The sequence below is a fragment of the Patagioenas fasciata genome, chromosome 21, assembly GCF_037038585.1.
Source record: "Patagioenas fasciata isolate bPatFas1 chromosome 21, bPatFas1.hap1, whole genome shotgun sequence".
In the NCBI taxonomy this organism is placed as follows: domain Eukaryota; kingdom Metazoa; phylum Chordata; class Aves; order Columbiformes; family Columbidae; genus Patagioenas; species Patagioenas fasciata.
The window spans coordinates 8,756,935-8,777,497 of record NC_092540.1 but is presented as its reverse complement, the minus strand read 5'-3'; the positions used below and the strand labels follow the sequence as shown (position 1 = coordinate 8,777,497).

Genomic DNA, 20,563 nt, shown 5'->3' with positions numbered 1-20,563 from the left:
GGCAGGGACGCATTGCAATTTCCACTCTCCTCAGCTGTGTGCATGCCTGAGCTCTGCCAAAAGCTTCCGAGGAACAGAGACAGTGGAGCGGAGGCAGAAATCTTGGGCTCTGGGTGTCAGGGAAGTCAGGCAGATAGAGGGTGAGGGAGCTGCGAGGGAGCGTTGGAGGCACAAGGGGCTGCAGCGAGGAGTAGGGGGATGCAGTGAGGCGCAGAGGGATGCAACGAGGTGTGGGGGATGGAGTGAGGCATAGGGGGATGCAGCGAGGTGCGGTGGGATGCAGCAACGTACAGGGGATGCAGCGAGGTGCGGGCGGATGCAGCAACGTACAGGGGATGCAGCGAGGTGCGGGCGGATGCAGCAACGTACAGGGGATGCAGCGAGGTGCGGGGGGATGCAGCAACGTACAGGGGATGCAGCGAGGTGCGGTGGGATGCAGCAACGTACAGGGGATGCAGCGAGGTGCGGGGGGATGCAGCAACGTACAGGGGATGCGGCGAGGTGCGGGGGGATGCAGCAACGTACAGGGGATGCGGCGAGGTGCGGGCGGATGCAGCAACGTACAGGGGATGCGGCGAGGTGCGGGCGGATGCAGCAACGTACAGGGGATGCAGCGAGGTGCGGGCGGATGCAGCAACGTACAGGGGATGCAGCGAGGTGCGGGGGGATGCAGCAACGTACAGGGGATGCAGCGAGGTGCGGGCGGATGCAGCAACGTACAGGGGATGCAGCGAGGTGCGGGGGGATGCAGCAACGTACAGGGGATGCAGCGAGGTGCGGGGGGATGCAGCAACGTACAGGGGATGCAGCGAGGTGCGGGCGGATGCAGCAACGTACAGGGGATGCAGCGAGGTGCGGGCGGATGCAGCAACGTACAGGGGATGCAGCGAGGTGCGGGCGGATGCAGCAACGTACAGGGGATGCAGCGAGGTGCGGGCGGATGCAGCAACGTACAGGGGATGCAGCGAGGTGCGGGCGGATGCAGCATGCCATGGGTCCCCTCCCAGACACATCGAGGCCTTCTGCCCATGTGCTCAGCAGTGCCCACTGGGCACTGTATTGCATGCAGGAAGTTATCATCTCACCAATATAATAGGCTCAGGTAGGATCTCTCAGCAAAGCATATTTTATTAACGATTTTGGAAGGTTGGGTGTTCCACCTAAAGGTAGGCACACAAAACAGGGCAAAAAGCCACTGCTTATATCCACCCCTAATCCCAGCTGCAAATTCCCTCCCCAGTTCCCCGTTGGTTGGGTACGGCAGGGTTTACAGACTACCTGACACTTCCTAGCTGCCCAGGCTCAGTTTACCTGTCTCACGACTCCATTCTAATAACCCTTCCCATTATTTCTTTATTTTCATTGAAGGTGTGTTTTCTTGACTGTCTGAATTTTAACCACTGGAATGGTTTTCAATTCCTCCACACCCGCTCTGGGCAGCCTGGGCCAGGCTCTGGCACCTCCCAGCAAACAAGTTTCTGCTCATGTTCACATGGAGCCTCCTGTGTTTCAGTCTGTGCCCGCTGCCCCTCACCCTGGCGTTGGGCACCACTGAACAGAGTCTGGTCCATCCTCTGACAGCCACCCTGAGATATTGATCCCATTGATCAGATCCCTCTCAGCTTCTCTTCTCCAGCTCAACAGCCCCAGCTCTCTCAGTTTCTTGTCACAAGAAAGGTGCTCCAGATCCCTCAGCATCTTTGTAGCCACCGCTGGACTCTCTCCAGTAATTCCTTGTCCTTCTTAAACCAGGGAGCCCAGGACTCCCTGTCCTCCCCCGGCAGCAGCAGCCTGCTGACCCTCGTCATGTCCCACCTGGCGCTATGGTTGGGGGAAGTGTGACTGAGATTTGTCAGTCCCCTGGGTTGGAAAAAAGTACATACAATCCTGAAGGTCCACAAACAAAAGACCTTTATTTTTTGTAGCTTGGTCCAGTTGGCAAATGACTCAGTGGCAGAAGGATTTATGTTACTTAAGCTCAATCGATAAACAGTTTAGCAGCGAAAAGATTCACATGAAAGAGTTTTGTGGCACAAGTGGGGCTCTAAACCTTATGTTACTGTATTACTCACAAAAAGGAAGGCAAAGAAATAGGAATATAGGAAGGAAAGAGAGAGGAAGAAAAGAAGGGGAAAGGAAGGGGGAAGGAAATGGGAAGGGAAGGAAAAGGAAAGGGAAAGGAAAGGTCTCACCACCCTTAGGGCTCCGTGGTGTGTTTGAGGGGTTTGTAGTCTCAGGTCCAGTTCCTATGCAGGAATGCTTGGGTCTGTAGTCAGGGTTCAGCACCCTGTGGTGTGTGGTTCGGTTCCCGTGGTCAGCCCGGTGGGTGGAAGGGTCCCCAGGGTGGCACCCTGCCCGTGCTGGCACAGGTTTTATAGGGTTTATAGCCCTCGGGATCACCTGGGCTTTTGTGCAGGCGTCACTGGGGGTGATTGTGGAAGATGGGGGAGGCCCGGAGGGTCTCTCAGCCTGGGCCTTGACACCGTGTCGGGCCTGTCAGCGCACAGGCTGCGTGTCCTTCAACACAGCACTGCCTGTGTCACCCAGCCTTTGTCTGTGGCTGTCACCTCGGCCTTGACATGTAAATCACCATTCACCTGCTCACGATGGCCCGTCTCCCATGACTGGGTGTTGCAGGGCTGGGTTTGCCACAGTGTTTGAGAGTCACCCTTGTAGTCTCTCACACCCTGTCCCGGGTTGGGATCAAACCAGAGACACTCCTGCTGTTTTCTGCCATTTCCATGCAAGTGAAGAGTATGGCCCAGGGGCTTTGCTCAGTGCTTATTACTGATAGAAATATTAGCTACAGGTTGTTGAAGCTGAAGGATTTCCACCAGGAGCAGGACTCGCGTGTGCCAGGCCGTGTACAGATAGGCCGGCAACCTGGGCCTGGGCCTCATCTTGGCAAGACGCAGAATTTGACCCCCTGAAGACAAGCGGCCTCTGGCAGCCCAGGGACACGTACTGAGAGAGGCAGTGGCCGTGGTCACTGTGCTGCTGCTTGTGTTTTGCCCGAAGGTACGACCGGACCAAGCTGTCGCTGAAGGAGATCACGAACGTGCAGTATGTGTCGTGCGTGAACCCGACGGCGGGGAGCTTCACCATCAACCCTCGGCTGCAGGTAAAGCCCTGCACAACGGCAGGTGCATCGCTGGGTTTATTTTGGGGTGGATCATTTAAACGTGAGGTTAGAGGACAACCACTGGCAGATCCTGCTGTTGTTTTATCAGTACAAATGGCACGAATCTGTCGAGTGACTGTGATTCCTAATAGTGAAGCACCGAACTGGGTCCCTTATTCCCTTGTTTGTTTTTCCTCGCATTCTGCAGCTCCGTCAGAGGAGGAAGTCAAAAGTTGCCAGCCAGCTTAACACCTACTTTCAGGACAACCTTCTGGTCCATACAGGCAGATTTTGCCTTCATTTAGCTCGTATTTAGCTCTGAAGCATGGTGCATTAACGCCGCCTGCTTTCCAGAATTGTCTGATGCAGCTGTCAGTAAAAAGAGGTGTGGGGGAGAAACCCAAACGAAGAAAACAGACAAAACTAAAAAAAAACCCAAGCCACACCAAAACACAACAACAACAAAAACCCCAACAAACCCCAAACCAAGCAACCAAACAAAACCAACAAAACAAAGAACACCAAAACCAACCAACCAACCAAATCCCCCCAAAAACCTAACCGAACAAAAAAACCCCAAGCCAAACAAAAAGCAGTTCAAGCGCTGCTGATAACAGAAGATTTGGGAAGAGATCTTAAACATTAGACTTTGATTTTTGGGAGCTGCCAACCGATGGAGGGACTGGGTAGCAGTGAGCAAAATTCATTTCATCATGGAGAAACCTAATGACCAGAGTCAGCTTGGACCCTGGCTCCTCTTCAGCAAGGTGTGGAGTTAAAATGAAGTGTCCCATGGGCAACTTTGCAAGTTCCAAATTAGTAAAGAGGTCCTCTGGGAGATGGCACCTTCCAGGGGCTGCTCTTAATAGAGACAGTGACTGGGCTTTGTCAGAGGTCGGTGGGACCTTCAGAGCCCTTTGGCTCTTCAATGGGCTGCACTTCCAGTGTAGCATTGGTGAGATGCAGTTGAAAATCCCTGGTTTAGTGAGCAGAGTGATGTCACTTCCCACCTGAGCTCTGCTGGCAAACTGGGAGAGGGAAATAACCTTGTTCAGGTGGACTGCAAATCAGAGAATCATAGAACAACCCAGGTTGGAAGGGACCTCAAAAGATCATCTGGTCCAGCATTTCATGGGAAAGGGAGCCTAGATGAGATTATCACAGCAAATCCCCAAGGGCATTTTGCTTGAAAGGTGTTTTTCTACCTCTCTGACCTTTCCATGCCTTCCTTTCTCTCCCTCAGCGTCACTTCTGTGTCTTCGCGCTGTCCATCCCTGGGCAGGATGCCTTGTCCAGGATCTATAGCACCATTTGAACGCAGCACCTGACAAGTGGAAATTTCTCGGGGGCTGTGCAAAAATCAGCTCAGCAGCTGATTGCCCTTGCCCTGGGACTGCACCAGAAAGTAGCCGCTACATTCCTTCCAACAGCCATCAAGTTCCACTACATTTTCAACTTGAGAGACTTCTCCAATATCTTCCAAGTAAGTGCAGTTGCTGTCCTGTGGGACTTGAAGCTTGTCCCGGTGCTACAAGAGGCTGCGGAGCTGTGTTCCTCTAGCTCTGGTGGGCAGAATGCAGTCTCCTACCTAAAAATGACACAGCACATGTGTGCCCTGAGTAAAGTGGGTGACCTTAGGCCATTCCTTAATTCCTTGTTAGTTTTGGATGGATTCCAGAACCATTGCCCATGGCTTTGAGAAGCTTAGTTACTTTCCAGCCTCTTGTGGTCAGCGGGGAGGGATGAGTAGTTCCAGATGGATGTGCAGGTTTGGGGTGGGTTGAAACGCCCTCTGGCTGTAGAAGGGACCAGCTGAAGGGAGCTTTGGGCTTCCGACTTCAGCACTTAAATGACTGATGGTGAGTGCGATGGAGCTGCGCTCATCTTTGGGAGCCTCAGTTCCACACGTGTAAATGTGGGGATTAATGGCACTGTTCCACCACACAGGCAAAGTATTTTATTGTACTGAAGCAGGTGGTGGATAGTTAGTGGGTTACTGGCCCTGAAGTTAGATCCAGCTTAGCTTGTTGGCCTGTACTGGCATGTCCTCTTAGCTTCTTGATGGTCAGATGCTCAGTATGTGCATGAAGGGTGGCATTTAAAAAGGTGATAATTGAATCAAACCCAGCTTTGACTTAATTGCTAAAACTGAATTTCCACCAGAGCCAGTTCTGTACCAAGGGGAAGTTGTTCAGATTTAGAAATATTTTCTTCCAACAACGGAGAGACTTTTTTTTCCCCTGAAATCTCATACTTTGAAGCAGTAGATATTACTGCTCAAAGAGCCTTTCAGAGTTTAAGGCTGATTAGTAAAATTTGAGAAGGTTCTCAGCAGCCGAATCGAGAGGTTTGGAACACCATAAACTCTTGTAGAACCCCGGTTTGTAACTTGTTGCTGTCCTTCTTAACACCTGTTCTCCTAAGTACGTACTGAAAGTTTGGTGCCTTGTGGTCTGGTCCATCACACAAGAACTGAAGTAATGACGTAGTGGGAAATGCAAAAACAGGGCCTTGAAAAAGTTAATAACTCTTTTGTGCCAAGAAAGAATCAGACCTGTCACTTATGCTCAGCTAAACATCAGCAGCTTTTGATGTTAGATGTGGGTCGTGTTAACTCCTGACTTCTAGTTAATCTGTGCTTTGAAAGGCAGAGAGAGAAAAGCAGCATTTCCATGGGAAGCTTTAATTTTAACTGTAACCTGCTTGAAAGGTGCTCAGGTTGTGGGATATTAGGAAATGTCCTGCCAGGTCTGGATGCTGGGGCAGGAGCAGCGAGTGAGCTCAGGTGTTGTTTTGTTTATCACGTGGCTTCAGGAGTGGGGGAGTCTGGCTCCTGGGCTTCATAATGTTTATTGAAATAGTGGTCCAATTTTTCTTGAAATCCTTCCTTACCTTTTGGATTCATTCTTGATTATTCCTTCACATTAAATATTCTTGAGTTTTTGAGATCTCCTGATATCCTGTTTGTCCCTACGGGAACACAATTTTCTTCCTGAAATTGAGTGTGAAAGAAGCTCTGGACTCCGGGAATGCATTTCCATGTGTTACTTTCATTCAATCTTCATAAACTCATCATTTAGCTCACACTCTCTTGTCCAAACCCTTCTTGTGCAGTGCTGGCTTCAAAGTCAGGTCAGGCTGATCAGCCAAGTTTTGAATGTTTCCATGACTGGAGTTCCCATAACCTCTCCGACCCTTGTCACACCACTAAACCCACTCCACGGTGAAGCTGATATATTTTTATTTCAGTTGGAATTTCCCTTCCTGCAGTTTGTTACCTCTTGTCCTTCTGCTATACACCTCCAAAAAAAATTGGCTCAGTCTTCTCTATAACTCCCTATTAGGTAGTTGTAGACAGAGTGTCGAGGGTTAGGATTGCGGGGTGACAATCAAACCCTGGCAGATGTGTTGTCAACCTCCTCTGCCCCCCACTTCCCCCTTTTGCCCCTCCCTCTCCCCCTTTCCCACTCAGCACAGGCGATCGGGAGGGAAAGAAGGACAGAGAGAAGAGAGTTGGAAAAGTTCAAGATGTTTTACTAATGCTACTGATAAGAACAGAGAAAATAATACAAATATACAAAACCAATCTTGTAAGTCTCAGCAACTGCAGAGCCAGCACCCAAAGTCCTGGATCAGACTCTGCAGCCAACCGGAGCTGGATTCAGTCTCTCACTGGCCTCAGTTCGCAGGGACGACCAGCAAGGTCCTCTCCTGATGTCGGCCATGAGGAGAAAAGGGCCGAGATCCTCGTGATCTCCCGCTTTTATATGAAGTATTCACATGAACGGAATGTTATACACAGTTGGTCACCGGTTTCTCGTTGCCCCTCTCGCGAGATGTCCATCCATGCTTATCAATAAGTTTCCATTCCATTGCTGGGTTTGCCAAAACATGTGTCCGGTTCTCCAGGAAAATGCAGCTGACATGAAGGCTTGAGCTGACAGGCAAATTCACTAAAAGAGAAACTTGTTTTTAACAAAACCAGGACATTCCACCCCTTATCATATGACATTCACTGAATACTTAAACCTTATCAATACAATCTATCAATACAATCTAATTAATCACTACTACTATATATATATATACACATATGTACATATATACACAGGAGTAATTAATCAGTGGACCATCCTTTGAAAAGTTCATTAAGTTCATTTTGTCACCACAGTCTCCCAGGGCAGGGAAAATGGTCCAAGTGCATCTCATGACCCCTGTTGGTGGGTTAAGGACACCAACTTCCAAGAAGGTGTCGGGCGCCACTCGAAGAAGCCAGCGCTGGTTTCATCACCATTGTCTCGATCTGAAAGACACTTATTAAACATTGTTAGTGCGGCAATTCACATCATACAGTTCAGCATTGCATATTTTCACCTGAAATCAAATCCCCTTGAGGTGCACACCGAACTTCTCCATCCTTAAGCATCACCCACCAGGTGCTGCCAGGTCCCTGGGCAAAAACAATCCCACGAATAGGTTTGCCTGTGCCTGAGGCAGGAGGAACCCAGACTGCCTTTCCTAACATATTTTCCATGTGTACTACAGGGACTTTATCTCCTTCTACAGTCCATAGAATTTCTGATTGGGCAGGCCCGGCTCGATTGGTTGATCCCCTGGTGTTGACCAACCAAGTGGCTTTTGCTAAATGTGAATCCCAGTTTTTAAAGGCTCCACCACCCAGTGCCTTTAGTGTAGTTTTTAACAAACCATTGCACCTTTCCATTTTCCCAGAGGCTGGTGCATGATATGGAATATGATACACCCACTCAATACCATGTTCTTTGGCCCAATTGTCTATAATACTGGTTTTGAAATGAGTACCATTGTCTGATTCAGTTCTTTCTGGCGTACCCGGCCACCAAAGGACTTGCTTCTCAAGGCCCAAGATGGTATTTCGGGCTGTAGCATGAGGTACGGCAGATGTTTCCACCATCCAGTGGTTGCTTCCACCATTGTAAGTACATAACGCTTACCTTGACGTGTTTGTGGAAGTGTAATATAATCAATCTGCCAAGCTTCTCCATACTTACACTTTAACCATCGCCCCCCACATAAGGACCCCCCATCTAAGGACGCCCCAGTTGTGCCCAGGGCTCATTGTAACATGTCAGGATGCCCCATTATCCCCAGGGCCCATTGTGACGTCCCAGGACCCCCCGTCATCCCCAGGGCCCATTGTGACATCCTGGGGACCTCCCTTTGTCCCCAGGGCCCATTTTGACACCGTGGGTATCCCCCTTGTCCCCAGGGCCCATTGTGACATCCTGGGGACCCCCAGTTGTCCCCAGGACCCATTGTGACAACCTGGGGACCAACCTTTGTCCCTAGGGCCCATTGTGACATTCCAGGACCCCCCATTGTCCCCAGAGCCCATTGTGACATCCTGGGCACCATCCTTGATCCCCAGGGCCCATTGTGACATCCCAGGACCCCACTTTATACTGAAGGCCCATTGTGACATCCTGGGGACCCCCATTGTCCCCAGGGCCCATTGTGACATTCAGGGGACAGCCTTTTTCCCAAGGGCCCATTGTGACATCCAAGGACCCCCCTTTTTCCCCAGGGCCCATTGTGGCATCCTGGGGACCCCCTTTATCCCCAGGGCCCATTGTGACATCCTGGGGACTCCCCTTGTCACTGGGGACCCATTGTGGCACCGTGGGGACCCCCGATTGTCCCCAGGGCCCATTGCGACATCTCAGGACCCCCCAGTTGTCCCGAGGGCCCATTGTGGCATCCGAGGACCCCCCTTTGTCCCCATGGCCCATTGTGACACCATGGGGACCCCCTTTGTCACTGGGGCCCATTGTGACATCCCAGGACCCCCTTTGTCCCCAGCTCCCATTGTGACAGTCAGGGGACCCCACTTTGTCCCCAGGGCCCACTGTGACATCCTAGGACCTCCCTTTGTCCCCAGGGCCCATTGTGACATCCGGTGGACCCCGTTGTCCGCAGGGCCCATCGTGGAACCATGGGGACCCTCCTTGTCACTTGGGCCCATTGTGACACCATGGGGACCACCCCTTTCTCCCCAGAGCCCATTGTGACATCCTGGGGACCCCCATTGTCCCCAGGGCCCATTGTGACATTCAGGGGACAGCCTTTTTCCCAAGGGCCCATTGTGACACCGTCGGAACCCTCGTTGTCCCCAGGGCCCATTGTGATATCCTGGGGACCCTCTTGTCCCCAGGGCCCATAGTGGCACCCTGGGGACCCCCTCTTTCTTCCCAGTGCCCATTGTGACATCCCAGGACCCCCATTGTCCTCAGGGCCCATTGTGACACCATGGGGACACCCTTTTGACTCCAGGGCCCATTGTCACATCCCAGGAGCCCCCTTTGCCCCCAGGGCCCATTGTGACCTCCTGGGGACCCCCCTTTGTCCCAAGGACCCATTGTGACATCTCAGGACCCCACTTGTCACTGGGGACCCATTGTGACACCATAGGGACCCCCGTTTGTCCCCAGGGTCCATTGTGACACCATGGGGACCCACCTTTGTCCCCAGGGCCCATCGTGACACCATGTGGACCCCCCTTGTCACTGGTAACCCATTGTGACAGCATGGGGACCCCCAGTTGTCCTCAGGGCCCATTGTGACATCCTGGGCACACCTTATTGTCCCCAGGGCCCATTGTGACATCATGGGGACCGCCTCGTCCCTCTGGCCCATTGTGGCACCGTGGGGACCCCCCTTATCACTCGGGACCCATTGTGACACCATGGGGACCCCCTCTTTCTCCCCAGGCCCATTGTGACATCCTGGGGACCCCCTTTGTCCCCAGGGCCCATTGTGGCACCATGGGGCCCCCTTTTGTCACTGTGGCCCAGTGTGACACCCCAGGACCCCAGTTTGTACCCAAGGCCCATTGTGACACCGTGGGGACCCCCTTTGTCACTGGGGCCCACTGTGGCACCATGGGGACCTCCTTTGTCCCCAGGGCCCATTGGGGCACCATGGGGACCCCTTTTGTCACTGTGGCCTAATGTGACATCCCAGGACCCCACTTTGTCCCCAAGACCCATTTTGACACCGTGGGGACCCCCCTTGTCCCCAGAGCCCATTGTGACATCCTGGGGACGCCCTTTTTCCCCAGGACCCATTGTGGCACCATTCGGACCCCCTTTGTCACTGGGGCCCATTGTGACGTCCCAGGACCCGCCTTTGTCCCCAGGGCCCATTGTGACATCCTGGGGACCCCCATTGTCCCCAGGGCCCATTTTGACATTCAGGGGACAGCCTTTGGCCCAAGGGCCCATTGTGACACCGTCGGGACCCCCGTTGTCCCCAGGGCCCATTGTGAAATCCTGGGGACCCCCATTGTCCCCAGGGCCCATTGTGACATCCTGGGGAACCCTTTGTCCCCAGGGCCCATTGTGACGTCCCAGGACCCCCCATTGTCCCCAGGGTCCATTGTGACATCCTGGGGACCCCTCTTTGTCCCCACGGCCCATTGTGAGATCCTGGGGGCCCCCTTGTCCCCAGGGCCCATTGTGACATCCTGGGGACCCCCTTTGTCCCCAGGGCCCATTGCAACATCTCCGGACCCCCCAATTGTCCCCAGGGCCCATTGTGGCACCATGGGGACCCCCATTGTCCCCAGGGGCCATTGTGACATCTCAGAACCCCCCAATTGTCCCCAGGGCCCATCAAGACATCATGGGGAACCCCTTGTCACTAAGGAGCCATTGTGACACCATAGGGACCCCCCCTTGTCCTGAGGGTCCATTGTGACATTGCAGGATTCCACTTTTTCCCAGGGCCCGTTCTGACACTGTGGGTACCCCCATTGTCCCCAGGGCCCATTGTGTCACCCTGGGGATTCCCCATTATCCCCAGGGGCCATTGTGACGTCCCAGGACACCCCGTTATCCCCAGGGCCCATTGTGACATCCTGGGGACCCCCTTAGTCCCCAGAACCTATTGTGACATTGCAGGTCCCCCCTTGTCCCCAGGGCCCATTTTGAGATCCTGGGGACCCTCCTTTGTCCCCAGGGGCCATTGTGACACCGTGGGGACCGCCTTTGTCCCCAGGGCCTATTGTGACATCCTGGGGACCCACTTTGTCCTGAGGGCCCATTTTGGCACCATGGGGACCCCCTTTGTCACTGGAGCCCATTGTGACATCCCAGGACCCCCTTTGTCCCCAGGTCCCATTCTGACATTCAGGGTACCCCACTTTGTCCCCAGGGCCCATTGTGACATTCAGGGGACCCCTCTTTGTCCCCAGGGCCCATTGTGACACCATGGGGTCCCCCCTTGTCCCCAGGGCCCATTTTGACATTCAGGAGACCCCACTTTGTCCCCAGGGCCCATTGTTGCATCCTGGGGACCCTCCCTTTTCCCCAGGGCACATTGTTACGTCCCAGGACCCCGCTTTGTCCCCAGGGCCCATTGTGATGTTCCAGGACTCCCCATTGTCTCTAGGGCCCATTGAGACATCTTGGGGAACCCCCTTTGTCCCCAGGGCCCATTGTGACGCCATGGGGACCCCCTTTGCCACTGGGGCCCATTGTGACATCCCAGGACCCCCTTTGTCCCCAGGTCCCATTCTGACATTCAGGGCACCCCACTTTGTCCCCAGGGCCCACTGTGACATCCTAGGACCTCCCTATGTCCCCAGGTCCCATTCTGACATTCAGGGCACCCCACTTTGTCCCCAGGGCCCACTGTGACATCCTAGGACCTCCCTATGTCCCCAGGGCCCATTGTGACATCCAGTGGACCCCGTTGTCCCCAGGGCCCATCGTGGAACCGTGGGGACCCTCCTTGTCACTTGGGCCCATTGTGACACCATGGGGACCACCCCTTTCCCCCCAGTGCCCATTGTGACATCCTGGGGACCCCACTTGTCCCCAGAACCCATTATCACATCCTGGGGACCCCTGTGTCCCCAGGGCCCATTGTGACATCCCAGGACCCCCCATTGTCCTCAGGGTGCATTGTGACATTCAGGGGACCCCCAGTTGTCCCCAGGACCCATTGTGACACCATGGGGACCCCCTCTGTCCCCAGAGCCCATTGTGACATCCTGGGGAGCCCCCTTTGTCCCCAGGGCCCATTGTGACATTTCTGAACTCCCCACTGTCTCCAGGGCCCATTGTGAACATCCTGGGGACCCCTCTTTGTCCCCAGGGCCCATTGTGACATCCTGGGGAGCCCCCTTTGTCCCCAGGGCCCATTGCGACACCATGGGGACCCCCCCTTTGTCCCCAGTGCCCATTGTGACATCCTGGGTACCCCTATGTCCCCAGGGCCCATTGTGACGTCCCAGGACCCCCCATTGTCTCCAGGGCGCATTGTGACATTCAGGGGACCCCTCTTTGTGCCCAGGGCCCATTGTGACATCCTGGGGACCCCTTTGTCCCCAGAGCCCATTGTGACATCCTGGGGAGCCCCCTTTGTCTCCAGGGCCCATTGTGACATCCCAGGACCCCCCTTTTTCCCTAGGGCCCATTGTGCCGTCCCAGAACCCCTCATTGTCCCCAGGGCCCATTGTGACATCCTGGCAACCTCCCTTTGTCCCCAGGGCCCATAGTGACATCCCAGGACCCCCAATTGTCCCCAAGGCCCATTGTGACAGCATGGGGAACCCCCTTGTCACTGGCGATGCATTGTGACACAATGGGGACCCCCCCTTTGTCTCAGGTGCCCATTGTGACATCCTGGGGACCCCCTTTGTCCCCAGGGTCTATTGTGACATCCTGGGGACCCCCTTTATCCCCAGGACCCATTGTGACGTCCCAGGACCCCTCATAGTCCCCAGAGGCCATTGTGACATCCTGGGGACCCCTCTTTCCCCCAGGGCCTAATGCGACATCCTGGGGACTCCTCTTTGTCCCCTGGGCCCATTATGACATCCTGGGCCCCCCGTTTGTCCCCAGGGCCCATTGTGACATCCCAGGGCCCCACTTTGTCCCCAGGGCCCATTGTGACATCCTGGTGACTCCCTTTGTCCCCAGGGCCCATTGTGGCACCATGGGGACCCTCTTTGTCACTGGGGCCCATTGTGACATCCCAGGACCCCACTTTGTCTTAGAAGGTCACTGATCGGACTACTGGTACATCCTGACTCTGCGTTCTCAATAAACATTGAAGAACACCTGGGGTTTGTTTGCTCCAAGGGAAAACTTCCCTGCCACGGTTCCTGGTTCCCGGTCCTGTTTCCCGGTCCGGTTTGGCTTCGCTATCAGAACAGCTGCTGCCTCCACAGCCGCTCTCAAAGTCCCCGTTGTGACACCGGGATGGCGGGAGAAGGGGGGTGGCGGGGGCGGCAGCGGCGGCGATTGGGGGGGGGCAGTCGGGGCTGGGCGGACAAGCGGCGGCTGCTGCGGCTCCTCAGGCAGCGACAGCAGCAGCGATCGGGGGGACGTGGGGGGGCGGACAAGCGGCGGCTGCTGCGGCTCCTCAAGCAGCGACAGCAGCAGCGATCGGGGGGACGTGGGGGGCGGACAAGCGGCGGCTCCTGCGGCTCCTCAGGCAGCGACAGCAGCAGCGATCGGGGGGACGTGGGGGGCGGACAAGCGGCGGCTCCTGCGGCTCCTCAGGCAGCGACAGCAGCAGCGATCGGGGGGACGTGGGGGGGCGGACAAGCGGCGGCTCCTGCGGCTCCTCAGGCAGCGACAGCAGCAGCGATCGGGGGGACGTGGGGGGCGGACAAGCGGCGGCTCCTCCGGCCGCGGCCAGGACGTGGCTTCGCCGGCACCGGGGCCCGAGACCGCGCGCTGTGGGGCTGCGGGGCGGCTGTGGGGTCGGGGGTCTCCGGGGGTCCCGCAGCGGCCGCTGTGGGGCGGGATGGGGCGGCTGTGGAATTACCTGTGGGGCACTCATGGGGCTGCTGTAGGGGTCTTAAGAGGCATGTCTGGAGCACTTATGGGGCGACTATGGGGCAGGTGCTGGGCTGCTACAGCGGGACCTGTGGGGCAGCCATAGGGCTGCTATGGGGTTGGTTATGGGTCACAGATGGGAGGGGGCAGCTGGGTGTGGCCCCGCCTACATGGGGTGGGGTCAGTGCCGAGGGGCGGGTACTGAGAGGGCACGCCCACGGGGAGCCCCTCGGGGGGGCGGAGCCTCTGTGTCACGCCCCATGGGAGGTGGTCTGGGGGTGGGCATTCTCTGGGGCACGCCCCCATGGGAGGAGCCTCTTGGGGTAGGGAGAGGGTGCGGTCAACATGGCACGGCCCCAAGGGGGCGTGGCTTAGCTCGGGAAGAGGTGGAGCCGAGAAGGGGCTGCCCGACCCGGCTCTCCAGGCGGCTCTGAGACGGAGCGGAGCGGGCCGGGCGGGGCCGGGCCGGGCACTCCCCGGGGCCTCGCAGAAACAGCGGCGCAGCGAGTCCGCTCCGGGCTCCAACGGTGCGCGCACGTGGCCGCCGAGAGCGCCCCGTGCACCTCGCAGCGCCCATTTCTGCGCATGCGCATTGGGAAGCCCTCGAGACAACCCTTCCCCCGCGGCCCGCCCCTTCTCTTCCCTCTCCGCAATCTGATTGGCCAGCTAAGCACGTCAATTTCCATTCTCTCCGCCTATCATCACCCGTCCCCGTTTGCCCTGCGCTGCGCTCTGATCCAGTGTCTATTTACACTTAAATACATTTAAACTTCCATTTTAACACTCAGGTATCTTTTCAAATTTACAGATTTTGACATATTTACAATTATATATATTTAGACTGGGATATCGATTTACATTTATTAATAAATTAAAGGTATGTATACGGGTGTGAGTGGATATATATAGATGATATTTATTACCTATTTAGACTATGTAACACGTAGTAATTATACATAGCTCTGCCTACTCACACTTTTTTCTATTTTAAGTTCCTATCTAGATATTTTCTTCTTTTTCAAGTCCTTCACTTTTTAATCTACAAATAGATAAGATGTTTGTATTCTTAAAACCATCAACAGAAATTTTTTACATTCTCAAATCCTTTATATAACAGAGTAGAAAAGGGGTTTTATTTTAAAATCATTTTATATCTACATGAATACCATTCTGCAATATATAAATACAAACGACAGACTTCTCTCTGTTTGAAATTCTCACGCAGGGTTTAATAAGTTTTATCCTCCCCCAGGAATTTTCAGGCATTTTTGGACTGTGACCCCCTCTTTTCAGGGGGACTCCCTTTTGAGCCCCACATTGTGGGGGATTTGAGGGATTTTCTTGCAGTCAGTGAACATTGTATGGAACTGAACTGAACTGAACAGGGCTCTGAGGCCTCTGTGTCCTGCAAGAGAGCAGGAGAGCAGGAGTGGAGCAGCCCCCGTGTCTACGTGACTGTACAGCCTTCTTCAGTGTTGGAACCGAGCTGCTTCGCCTTCTGTTTGTCCACGTGCACACACACCATTCCTCACTGGAAAACAGGCAGAAACCTTTCCACACGCACCCAGGTCTGTGCACCCAGGCCTTGTCTATTCCTGTCGGGTTTGCTGGGCTCTGTCAGGCTCCTCTGGCTCTGTCGTGCTTTGACAGCCTCTGTCAGGCCCTGCCAGACTCCACTGTTCGCTGTCAGGCGCTGTCGGGATTTGTCGGCCCCTGTTGAGTTCTATCAGGCTCTGTCAAGCCCTGTTGGGCTCTGTCGCGCTTTGTCAGGCTCTGCCTGGCTTTATCATGTTCCATAAGTGCTCCAAAAACTGGATGCTCTTGCGATGCTTGTATTCACACAATTATCGCATATTCATTACAATTTGGGGGAATTTTTAGCATCAAGTAAGAAAAAATGTCATAAACCTAGGGTTAGACTGAGGTTAATAATTTCATGGTCTTTGCTGCCATCTAGCGTCCCTTAAGAGAATGCACAGAACACACATTCGGAGGTGCCTGCAGGTATGTGCCTGTTCTTGGACGAACCTGTGCGCGAAAGCCTTAGTGCCTATAAACGTTGGTCTGTCCACATGTGAGTGCCTTGATGTCAGCTCCATTTCTGCTAAAGCTGGAGCATCATCGTTCAGACGTGTGCGTGTGTGCAGTGTGCCAAACATCCACGCACGTGTTTACCCTCAAGCATGTCAGTACATTTCACGTACGTCTTTCTGTCAATAGATGGGACTGGGCACGCTTGTGGAAGTGTGCGTGTGTGTGGCCACGTGTTTGCTTACACATCAGTGTGTAGCTGCGTGTGCGTGCACGCGGTGCTGGGTGCACATACCTGGGTGCCCCACAGGTCCCGCTGTAGCAGCCCAGCACCTGCCCCATAGTCGCCCCATAAGTGCTCCAGACATGCCTCTTAAGAGCCCCTACAGCAGCCCCATGAGTGCCCCACAGGTAATTCCACAGCCGCCCCATCCCGCCCCACAGCGGCCGCTGCGGGACCCCCGGAGACCCCCGGCCCCACACCCGCCCCGCAGCCCCACAGCGCGCGGTCTCGGGCCCCGGTGCCGGCGAAGCCACGTCCTGGCCGCGGCCGGAGGAGCCGCCGCTTGTCCGCCCCCCACGTCCCCCCGATCGCTGCTGCTGTCGCTGCCTGAGGAGCCGCAGCAGCCGCCGCTTGTCCGCCCCCCACGTCCCCCCGATCGCTGCTGCTGTCGCTGCCTGAGGAGCCGCAGCAGCCGCCGCTTGTCCGCCCCCCACGTCCCCCCGATCGCTGCTGCTGTCGCTGCCTGAGGAGCCGCAGGAGCCGCCGCTTGTCCGCCCCCCACGTCCCCCCGATCGCTGCTGCTGTCGCTGCCTGAGGAGCCGCAGGAGCCGCCGCTTGTCCGCCCCTCCACGTCCCCCCGATCGCTGCTGCTGTCGCTGCCTGAGGAGCCGCAGCAGCCGCCGCTTGTCCGCCCCTCCACGTCCCCCCGATCGCTGCTGCTGTCGCTGCCTGAGGAGCCGCAGCAGCCGCCGCTTGTCCGCCCCCCCACGTCCCCCCGATCGCTGCTGCTGTCGCTGCCTGAGGAGCCGCAGCAGCCGCCGCTTGTCCGCCCCCCCACGTCCCCCCGATCGCTGCTGCTGTCGCTGCCTGAGGAGCCGCAGCAGCCGCCGCTTGTCCGCCCCCCCACGTCCCCCCGATCGCTGCTGCTGTCGCTGCCTGAGGAGCCGCAGCAGCCGCCGCTTGTCCGCCCCCCACGTCCCCCCGATCGCTGCTGCTGTCGCTGCCTGAGGAGCCGCAGCAGCCGCCGCTTGTCCGCCCCCCACGTCCCCCCGATCGCTGCTGCTGTCGCTGCCTGAGGAGCCGCAGCAGCCGCCGCTTGTCCGCCCAGCCCCGACTGCCCCCCCCCCATCGCCGCCGCTGCCGCCCCCGCCACCCCCCTTCTCCCGCCATCCCGGTGTCACAACGGGGACTTTGAGCGCGGCTGTGGAGGCAGCAGCTGTTCTGATAGCGAAGCCAAACCGGACCGGGAAACAGGACCGGGAACCAGGAACCGTGGCAGGGAAGTTTTCCCTTGGAGCAAACAAACCCCAGGTGTTCTTCAATGTTTATTGAGAAAGCAGAGTCAGGATGTACCAGTAGTCCGATCAGTGACCTTCTAAGACAAAGTGGGGTCCTGGGATGTCACAATGGGCCCCAGTGACAAAGAGGGTCCCCATGGTGCCACAATGGGCCCTGGGGACAAAGGGAGTCACCAGGATGTCACAATGGGCCCTGGGGACAAGGGGGGTCCCACCCTGTAACAATGGGCCCTGGGGACAAAGTGGGGCCCTGGGATGTCACAATGGGCCCTGGGGACAAACGGGGTCCTGGGACGTCACAATGGGTCCTGGGGATAAAGGGGGTCCCCAGGATGTCACAATGGGCACTTGAGACAAAGGTGGGGTCCCCATTGTGTCACAATGCGTCCCCAGTGACAAGAGGGTTCCCCATGGTGTCACAATGGGCCCTGGGGACAAGGGGGGTCCCACCCTGTAACAATGGGCCTTGGGGACAAAGTGGGGCCCTGGGATGTCACAATGGGCCCTGGGGACAAACGGGGTCCTGGGACGTCAGAATGGGCCCTGGGGACAATGAGGGGTCCCCAGGATGTCACAATGGGCACTTGAGACAAAGGTGGGGTCCCCATTGTGTCACAATGCGTCCCCAGTGACAAGAGGGTTCCCCATGGTGTCACAATGGGCCCTGGGGACAATTGGGGGTCCTGGGATGTCACAATGGGCCGTGAGGACAACAGGGGGTCCCCACGGTGTCAAAATGGGCCCTGGTGACATACGGGGCAGCCCAGGATGTCACAATGGGCCCTGGGGACAAAGAGGGGTCCCCAGGATGTTCACAATGGGCCCTGGAGACAGTGGGGGGTCCAGAAATGTCACAATGGGCCCTGGGGACAAAGGGGGCTCCCCAGGATGTCACAATGGGCTCTGGGGACAAAGGGGGTCCCCACGGTGTCACAATGCACCCTGGGGACAATGGGGGGTCCTGGGACGTCACAATGGGCCCTGGGGACACAGGGGTCCCAAGGATGTGATAATGGGCTCTGGGGACAAGTGGGGTCCCCAGGATGTCACAATGGGCACTGGGGAGAAAGGGGTGGTCCCCATGGTGTCACAATGGGCCCTAGTGACAAGGAGGGTCCCCACGGTTCCACGATGGGCCCTGGGGACAAGGGGGTCCACCAGATGTCACAATGGGCCCTGGGGAAAACAGGGGGTCCCCACGGTGTCACAATGGGCCCTGGGGACAAAGGGAGGTCCTAGGACGTCACAGTGGGCCCTGGGGACAAAGTGGGGTCCCCTGAATGTCACATTGGGGCCTGCAGACAAAGGGGGGTCCTGGGATGTCACAATGGGCCCCAGTGACAAAGGGGGTCCCCAGGATGTCACAACAGGCCCTGGGGACAAAGAGGGCTCTCCTGAATGTCAAAATGGGCCCTGGGGACAAGGGGGGACCCCAGGATGCAACAACGGGCCCTGGGGACAAAGAGGGGTCCCCTGAATGTCACAAAGGGTCCTGGAGACAAGGGGTGTCCTGGGATGTCACAATGGGCCTCAGTGACAAAGGGCGTCCCTATGGTGCCAAAATGGGCCCTGGGGACAAAGGGGGTCCCCAGGATGTCACAATGGGTCCTGGGGACAAAGGGAATCCCCATGGTGCCACAATGGACCCTAGTGACAAACGAGGTCCCCAGGATGTCACAACGGGCCCTGGGGACAAAGGGGGGTCCTGGGATGTCACAATGGGCCCTGGGGACAAAGATGAGTCCCCTAAATGTCACAATGGGCCCTGGAGACAGAGGGGCTCCCCATGGTGCCACAATGGGCCCTGAGGAAAAAGCGGGGTCGCCAGGATGTCACAATGGGCTCTTGGAAAAATGGAGGGTCCAGGGACGTCACAATGGGCCCTGGGGACAAAGGAGGTCCCCAGTATGTCACAATGACCCCTTGGGACAACGGGGCCATTGTGGACATCACAATGGGTCCTGGGAACAAAGTGGGGTCCCCAGGATGTCACAATGGGCCCTGGGGACAAAGGGGGTCCCCAGAATTTCACAATGGACCCTGGGGACAAATGGAGTCCCCACACTGTCACAATAGGCCCTGGGGACAAAGGGTGTGCCCAGGATGTCACAATGGGTCCTGGGGACAAAGGGGGTCCCCAGGATTTCACAATGGGCCCTGGGGACAAAGGGGGTCCCCATGGTGCCACAATGGACCCTGGGGACAAACGAGGTCCCCAGGATGTCACAATAGGCCCTGGGGACAAAGGGGGTGCCCAGGATGTCACAATGGGTCATGGGGACAAAGGGCATCCCCATGGTGCCACAATGGACCCTAGTGACAAACGAGGTCCCCAGGATGTCACAACGGGCCCTAGGGACAAAGGGGGGTCCCCAGGATGTCAAAATAGGCCCTGGGGACAAAGGGGGGGCCTGGGACATCACAATGGGCCCTGGGGACAATGGGGGGTCCTGGGATGTCACAATGAGCCCTGGGCACAATTGGGGGGTCCTTAGATGTCACAACGGGCTCTGGGGACAAAGGGCGTCTCCAGGATGTCACAATGGGCCCTGGGGACAAAGTGGGGTCCTGAAATGTCACAATGGGCCCTGGGCACAAAGGGGGTTCCCAGGATGTCACAATGGGCTCTGAGGACAACGGGGATTCCAACGGTGTCACAATGGGCCCTTGGGACAAAGGCTGTCCCCTGAATGTCACAACGGGCCCTGGGGACAAAGGGGGTCCCCAAGATGTCACAATGGGCTCTGGGGACAAGGGGGGGTCCTGGGACATCACAGTGGGCCATGGGGAACAAGGGGGTCCCCAGGATGTCACAATGGGCTCTGGGGACAAGGGGGGATCCCCATAGTGTTACAATGGGTCCCAGTGACAACGGTGGTCCCCACGGTGCCACGGTGGGTCCTGGAGACAAGGGGGGTCCCCACGGTGTCACAATGGGCCTTGGGTACAAAGTGGGGTCCTGGGATGTCACATTGGACCACAGTGACAAAAGGGGTCCCCATGGTGTCACAATGGGCCCTGGGGACAAAGGAGGTCCCCACGGTGCCACAACGGGCCAGAGGGA

The 20,563-nt window shown here is 56.5% G+C and overlaps 1 long non-coding RNA gene across 2 annotated transcripts; it reads left to right on the top strand.

Moving 5' to 3' along the window:
- The first annotated feature begins 905 nt into the window (after positions 1–905).
- LOC136110672 (uncharacterized) lies at positions 906–6,691 on the top strand. 2 transcript variants are annotated; one of them, XR_011742117.1, is made up of 3 exons: positions 2,244–3,121; positions 4,365–4,604; positions 6,594–6,691. It is a non-coding gene; the product is annotated as an uncharacterized lncRNA (long non-coding RNA). The 2 variants fall into 2 exon arrangements; XR_010652652.2 differs by lacking the exon at positions 6,594–6,691 and having other exon boundaries at positions 906–3,121; positions 4,365–6,067.
- Positions 6,692–20,563: the final 13,872 nt, after the last annotated feature.